This window comes from Octopus sinensis, linkage group LG12, assembly GCF_006345805.1.
Source record: "Octopus sinensis linkage group LG12, ASM634580v1, whole genome shotgun sequence".
In the NCBI taxonomy this organism is placed as follows: Eukaryota; Metazoa; Mollusca; class Cephalopoda; order Octopoda; family Octopodidae; genus Octopus; species Octopus sinensis.
The window spans coordinates 26,549,141-26,557,580 of record NC_043008.1 but is presented as its reverse complement, the minus strand read 5'-3'; the positions used below and the strand labels follow the sequence as shown (position 1 = coordinate 26,557,580).

The 8,440-nt window shown below is 34.6% G+C and overlaps 1 long non-coding RNA gene across 1 annotated transcript; it reads right to left on the bottom strand.

Moving 5' to 3' along the window:
• Positions 1 to 1,216: 1,216 nt before the first annotated feature.
• Positions 1,217 to 8,132, bottom strand: LOC118765524. The gene is made up of 3 exons (XR_005001387.1): positions 8,088 to 8,132; positions 6,294 to 6,297; positions 1,217 to 1,346 (listed from the first exon to the last, which is right to left on the bottom strand). It is a non-coding gene; the product is annotated as an uncharacterized LOC118765524 (long non-coding RNA).
• Between the last annotated feature and the right edge of the window lie 308 nt (positions 8,133 to 8,440).

The window sequence follows — 8,440 nt, the reverse complement described above, 5'->3', positions numbered from 1 at the left end:
TTGCTCTCCAGAATTCTTCACTGCTGGCATAAATAAGCTGCTGATAAAATAGTAAAATTGTGTGTGTGTGTATTGAAAACAACATTAACATAAAATTGTAAAGACAATAGATGCAGGGTTTCAATGAATATGTGTTGTCATATAGCTGATATCATGTGGAATTATTTGGTTGTGGTTATAACATTTGTTTTAAAAACTACACGGTTTTGGATTCGATAGCATAATGTGTCTCAGTTAACCACAAATTTGTGTTTGAAATTTGGTACATGGAAGCTTTGTAGAATCTCCCAGAAGAAAATACACGCATGTTCATGAGTGTATTCATATTCAAAGTGTATCAATATTTATGTTCATGTTCACTGAATGTCAATTAGTTTAACACTAACACCTGGCTGTTGTGAAATTTTAGCAGAAACTATTTGTTTACAAACACTCACACTAGATCTTCAAACTGTTTATAACATCTCTTCCTTTTTAAGAAGCCTTGCCTTTTCTCCCACTGAAGGCTGTTAAAAAGTAACGATAATGACAGAGATAAATTGCAGTCAAGAGAACTTTTGTGAAATCCCATGAATCACTAAGGTAACCTGTCAAATCTTACACAAAGAATCAAAATCTAATCACCCTCTAAGAATCACAAGGTAACTGTCACAAGGAATAAGTAAAAGAATAAGTATTGGCAAATGAAGAAGCAATCAACAGAATCATTTAATAAGTTAACATTGCAAAATCTTCCACAAAAAAGACCAGAAATAACGTTATCTTATATGAATTCCATAACAAGATAGCAACACTCTTTAACTGATAACCACTTTGGCCTAACCTCAAACTGGCAGTTCTTCAACAGGAACATGAAAATGGATTTAAGATTTGTACTAAATATTTCTTGCAAATCTTTTACAATCAAGTTTTGATGGTGCAATGGACAGGTATTTTACTATATAACTCAAACTCCTCAAAAGAAAATGTCTCTGCAAAAGCCTTGTTTATTGCACCAACTCAGTACATTATACATGTTTCATGCAAAGTATATTTCAAATCTAAATCCTACCAGGCAGTAAGTAGTCCATTCAGGAAACATTCCATGAAATACACAAGCACATTACTCACAAAAATTTGTATGGAACCTGTGAGGAGAGGGGAAAATAATTTGTAATATTTCATGATAGATAAAGGTGGTGAGCTTGCAGAATGGTTAGTATACCAGGCTAAATGTTTAGCAACATTTCATCTGTCTTTACAGTCTGAGTTCAAATTCTGCTGTAGTCGACTTTACCTTTCATCCTTTTGGGGTTGATAAAATAAGTACCAGATGAACCTTGGGGTTGAATTAATCGACTTATACTCTGTGCCAAACTTGCTGGCCTTATGTCAAAATTTGAAACTAATATTGTATGATGGCTTTTAATCTATAATTAAATAGATGGGAAAAAAATGAGATTTTGTATCAGAGAGAAGCACTTATAAATGGCTAATGTCTTTATGCATTAAAGAATTGAAACAATTCAGCAAAGCTTTGAGTACAAACCTGAAAAATGTTGTAGTGAACCTTAGTCTAAAAATACAACAGCACATGACTCTGAAAACAAACATAAAATAGAATATTTGAGAATGGACCAGAGGACAAAACTATATTCAGTAATAGCTATGCCTCTCAGATACAAAAATTTCTTTCAGAGAAGAAAATAAAATGTTCTATACAAAAAGACTTCTATAAAAAATACCTAAAAGAGTTAACAAGTATATGGGTTATCACTTATACATTAAGATGAGCAACAGAACTAATGAACACAAGGATAGAAACTAAATACATTACTTGGCAATCTCTCAACGAGAGAAAAACAAAGAGTCATATAATGAGAATAACAAACATATATGCCAAGCATATTCATAAACATACCACATACATACATATAAAACATTCACACACTTGCACACTCAGCTATTCACACACACAGAAAATATATTAAATTTACATACATACACACCACACACACACACACACACACACTCAAACATGTTCATCAACCAACCCAATATCTGCTTTGCCAGTAAATTAAATTTGTACACATAAACTACTATTGCAAAAACGAATACTGCAAGAATAGCAACAACAACAATAATGATTCCTTACATATGAACAGGGCAATAAATTAGGGTAAAGGGATCAGGAGAGTATAATGACCCTGGTACATAACTGGTGCTTTGTTGTATCAAATTTAGAACAATGACAAGTCCAATGAGGGCTGAAAATCAAATAAGGCTGTACCACATTTTCTAATCCATGGAAAAAATAGGTAAATTTGCCTGAGGTGGGGTTTCTTGTTGTATGTATGTATGTATGTATGTATGTATACAGCTATATGCTTAAAGTATGTTAGATAATGAGGTCAATCACGGACAAAACATATCACCATACTTCTTAAGATCAGCTCCACACCTCACTGGAACACTTAAATTCCACACAACATACCCTAATATTCCTTCGAGTGAATATTTGTTAGAAATGCTAATGGATGCTTCATTCATCTGGTTTTTCTATGCCATAGGTCTGTCTTTAGAACTGGACTTATTAGATATGTGAATTACGAATGAACACATTACACTTAGAACAAATTTGTTTATTCATCATTTGTCCCCTTTGATGCTAGCATGAGTTACATTGTCAGAGGAATACGTCTTGCAGATGACTGTTTGTAAGTACTTTTTCTGGGCTAAATTTATAGTGATATCTGCTTTGTATTATATATATGGTGTTTTAATCAGTATTCGCTTACTAGAAAGTGATATTCATGAGCTAAGCTAGGGATCAAGCCTTCAACAACTTTAACAAGCTGATTTATTGTTCCATTATAGAGTATTCAAGCCTTGAACATAATCATTTGTCTACACACTTTTATCTTGTATATATATATATATATATATATATATATGTAATAAATATTAGGGAATGAATCCAAAATTACAGGGAAAAATCAGATTTAGGGTTAAATCCAATTTTATAGTAAAATATTATATAATATAATTCGAGACAAAACCACTATTTTAAAACCAAACAAGGAAAGACTTAATCAATACATAAAATTTTAATATAAATTAAATAAACCGCCACTACAATTGTTTCATGTCTGCTACCGACAATCTTCAGGTGGATTTTCGATCTTCTAATCAGTATCAAATTTGATACTGATTAGAAGATCGAAAATCCACCTGAAGATTGTCGGTAGCAGACATGAAACAATTGTAGTGGCGGTTTATTTAATTTATATTAAAATTTTATGTATTGATTAAGTCTTTCCTTGTTTGGTTTTAAAATAGTGGTTTTGTCTCGAATTATAATATATATATATGTATGTATATATACACAGTAGGGGTGGAATTATTTTAGGGTTGTGCTGATAAATGTTTATATTTCTCATGATATTAATTTATTAAAATGATATCCGATTTTCTTTTTGTATTCTTTCCTTATTTTAGCTGTGTTGTTTATATAAATATGTAACAATTGTCTAAAGATTTCTAGCAAGACAGAGAAATCAAGGGATTCATTAAGAAAATCTTTGATAAGTTTGCACACAAAATAGACAATAAACAGGTACCTTGTGTCTACTAATATTGATGCCAGTATTTGGCATTTACATATTACACAAACTTGAATGAAGACAACAATCCTTAGATGTAATTGTTTCATTTCAACAAAGAGGTATATTGTTCTTGTGTAAAATGTTCTCTGTCTCATAACAGGAAAGTATGGTTCTTTTGTAATAGAATTTAATTCTAAAGATTTAATGGTAAATACCATTCTACTAATATCTTGAGCAGGCAATCGACCGATTAGTTGAATTGTGGTGTTTTACTAATACAAATGATGTAAAAGTGTTTTGATTCATGAGTAATATTATACTAAAAGGCTTGTATATATATAAAGTAGAGAGCGACATACTAAAGGTGACCTCATCTTAATATCCAAATGGTAATGTAAAATTGCCTAAAAGAGGTATTGATTTTGTTAAGAATTCCATTAGCAGAATGTATATATAATTCTTGGATCAAATCACTATAAAGCGGTAACACCACAGTAGCATGCTATATTATTTATTAAAATTTGTTTCAGACAGAATACACTAGATGGTAATAAATAAAATGTGTTTACTTGAGAACAACAGTGAATAATATATGGAATTTTTATAAACATATTTCTGAGTCCATATCAAAGTAAAATTCAACACAAATTTTCTTCTTTTTTTTTATAACTCTTCTTATTGTTTCACAAGTATATTTGACTTTATGACACACTGGGGATCAAATGAAAAAATATGCTGGTGTACTTCACATGGAAAGTTAAAAAAACATATCAGTTAAAAATATAGAAAACTATTGCTTCTTTGTTTTATTTGGTCTATTACTCATACTTATATATGAAAATATAACACAGATTTTTTTAAAATTATCATCATCATTACTTAACGTCTCTTTATCATACTGGCATGGATTGGACAGTTTGACTGGAGCTGGCAAACTGAAGGGCTACACCAGGCTCTATTTGTCTATTTTGGCATGGTTTCTATGGCTGGATGCCCTTCTTAAGGCCAGCCACTTTACAAAGTGTACTGGGTGCTTTTTACATGGTTCCTAGCCAAGTGCTTTTCCCTGTTAGAGAACTGATGATAGTCAGATGGGGCCAAATCAAGAGAACAGGGAAGAAGATCAACCAGTTCAAAGCCACAGTCATGCACAGCAGCCATTGAAAACAAGGAGTTGTGTGCTGAAGCATTGTCTTCTTCAAACAAGACCCTTTCCATCAGTTTTCCTCGGCATTTGGCCTTGATAGCCTTATGTAACTGCCTCAGCAAGTTGGCATTGTACTCTCCATTGATCGTGTAGCCCTTTTGAATAAGCGCAATGGTTTTTGCTTCCACAAAACTGAGGTCGTCACCTTCCCTAAAGAGAAAATGATCTTAGCCTCCTTTGGAGCAGATGAGGAAGGGTGTTTCCACAGCACGGATCGTCACTTTGTCTCTGACTCAAAGGGATGAGCTCAAAACTCATCCCAGTTGAGGAAACATTCAAGAAAACTAGCTGCATCTACCTCACGCAATGTGAAATTTTCTGGTGATGTGATCAGCCTGGTGCACATTTGATCAGGTATCAGAAGTCGTAGCACCCACATAGCAGGGACATGTATGACTGAGTGTAAGTGTTTTAAGAGAAAAATTGTTTATAAGAAGCATCAGATATAGTGTTCTAGAGAGAAGATTGTGCTAGTATGGTCATGTGATGTGTGAGGATGAGGACAGCTGCATAAAGATGTGCTGATCTCTAATTGTGGAGGGAAACTTTGCAAGAGTTAGAACCAAGACAATGTGGGACAAAGTGGTGGGAAATGATCTCCAGATGTTTATTCCCACAGAGGTGATAACAAAAAACTGAGATTTCTGATGACTTACTATGCTTGAGAAGTATTGTAATGTAGTTACTCATCACCAATTATTGTAGTATCACCACTATTTATGACCATACTTGTGTACACTATAACTAATGACAATGAAATATATAATGAAGCAGAGTAAGAACAACATAACATTACAATCCAACAAACTCTCCATAAACTATAGATGAACCATCAAACGATATGTCGACAAACTACCAAAATGACACCTTATGACTTCCTGTGATTAGCGCCTACTCTGTCTCTCACTCAGACTGCTACTATTTATATTCATTCGGTCAAGTCTATTCTCACAGGGAGGGACGTGACTCTCACCACAACAAGAAGATATATCAAGCTAAGCAAAGCCACCCCTCACACATACACAATCTGTCCTGCCAAATCTGCCCCATAACCTGTCTTCTTTATATACCCTCATCTCAAAACCTATGATCACAATCCCTTACATGCTGTAGGCCCCTCCACTCCCCCTCACATGCATATCCACACACTCTACATGCCCTCACATATCTACCATACTCCCACTCCCAACCACTCCAATTTCTCTCCCTATTGCATGCTACAGTCACCTCTTTCCCCATCTCTAAACATCTTGTTTCACACTCTTATGAAATACCTCACTATCCCCTCAGTACCACTTATGCTCATGCTATCTGCTACCAGTGGGTAGGTCCTGGTGCATCTCCAGCACCATCTATTTTTAGTTCTCTCTCTCCCTCCCTCTATCTCTCCTTTCTCTCCTCTCTTTTCATATAAATATCTCTTCTATAGCAAGACACCTATCTCTGTCTCTTTGTTATACACTAACCTCTCCATTGGCACAAAACCACTTCCTGTGGTTCACCTCCCTCTACCAGTTGAGAGGTCTTTGTATCACAAGTTACTTGGTGACCTCACTAGTGTCAGTGTCATGTAAAAATCATCAGTGCTGGTTCCACATAAAATGTATCCAGTACATTCTGTAAAGTGGTTGGCGTTAGAAAGGGCATCCAGCTGTAGAGACCATTCCAAAGCAGACAATGGATCAGAGTGCAGCTCTCCAGCTCCCCCTCACCTATCAAACCATCAAAGTCATGCCATATGCACATACATATACACATATATAGATTTGTATATATGTGTGTACATATGTACATGTGAATGTTTGCGTATATTTTTTACTATTGGACATTAGCAAGAGATGTTTACATCAATGTGACAATTGGAAATCCATAGTTTGTCAACACACTGTCGTCAGAATTAAAGCCACAAAAGCAGAGAATCAGTGAATAGCATATTGTAACTTTTAACAAACCATATCCTTGTCTCAAAAGAATTATTTGGGAATGTGTTTTGTCTTATTTCAAAAATTTTGCTTTAATTTCAAAAGCAGGTTTTGGTAAATATTTTCCAGTTTGTTTATTTTTTAATGTAAATGTTTTAAACAAGTTTGCTTTCTTCAAGTCACATCACTTTCAAAAGGTAGAGCTTTGAATTCGAATGTGCTTTTTCAATATCCATTAAAGTATAAACCTGCAGTTCACATACAATGCATGTGATTAGTCCCATGGTTTTTTTGGAGATGGAGGGAGAGGCAGTAATGTTTTTACATATTCTGATTTTTACTATTTTGATTTTTAGAATTTTCTTCAGTAAATAACAAGACCAATTACACTGTCAATAATTCTTATTCTCTGAGCATACACATATGTGTGTATGTGTGTTTATGTGGGTGTTTGTGTATGTGAAAGAGAGTAAGTGTGTGTATGGATGTGCATATGTGCTTGTGTCAGTGTGGAAACTGAGATCCTTTCCTGTCCTGTTTGAGCATTAAAGGAAAATGACCACCCAATGTTTTGGTCATTCACATGCCAAAACAATTGCACCAGCCAGTAATGTTGTTTTGACTGGCTGTTGAGAGAGATTTCAAAAGTTGCAGTTGTTATTGCTTATCTCCAGATAAGTTCTGACTTAGAAGACCTATGCTCAATATTTTTGCAGCGGTGATTACCAGAGCTGGTTTACAGAAATAGTATATCTAGTCTTGGCACTCCATCGATTATGATTACAAGGGTTCCAGTTGATCTGATCAATGGAACAGCCTGTTCATGAAATTAACGAGCAAGTGGTTGAGTACTTCACAGATATGAGTACCCTTAATGTTCTCAAGGATATTCAGCAAGGCACAGAATGTAACAAAGCTAGCCCTTTGAATTACAGGTACAAATAATTTTTGCCAGCTGAGATGACTGGAGCATCATGAAATAAAGTATCCTGTTCAAAACTACAATGCACCATCAGGAACTGAACTCACATTCTTACAATCGTGAATCAAATTCCCAAACCACTAAGCCACGCACCTTCACTGGATAGTATATCTAGGATTACATTATTCAATGAGTCCCTTTATTCATTTTTTTATTTATTTGATAGTATCATGTGAATTTACAAAGTTTTGGCTAATTTTTCTTGGATGACATTAAGGTGGTGAGCTGGCAGAATCAGAAGCACACGGGGCAAAATGTTTCATGGCATTTCATCCACCTTTATGTTCTGAGTTCAAATTCTGCTGAGGTTGACTTTACATTTCATCCTTTTGGAGTCCACAAAATAAGTACCAGTTGAGCACTGAGGTCGATGTAATCGACTTATCCCCTACCCTGAAATTTCTGGCCTTATGCCAAAATTTAAAATCAATATTTCTTGCATGACAATTCACCAGATCAAAATGCCCAATTTAAGTCTTGAGACGAATTAGGATGTTTGATACCCTTGAGAGGCTTCCAGTTTCATATTCCTTTTCTCTTTGTTATAATTTTTTTATTTGGTCATCTACAGTATCTTACTGGTGTATAGCTTATCAAACAGTAAGTCATAACTCAGTGATGGAGCCTCTGTGTGGTCATTCAGTCTCCTAGAAAAAGCTGTCAAATTTCCGTCAAACCACACTGTTGTCTTAAAACAAGGAAAAATGTTCTTACATTATGTAGTTAGATGTGTACTGCGTGAATT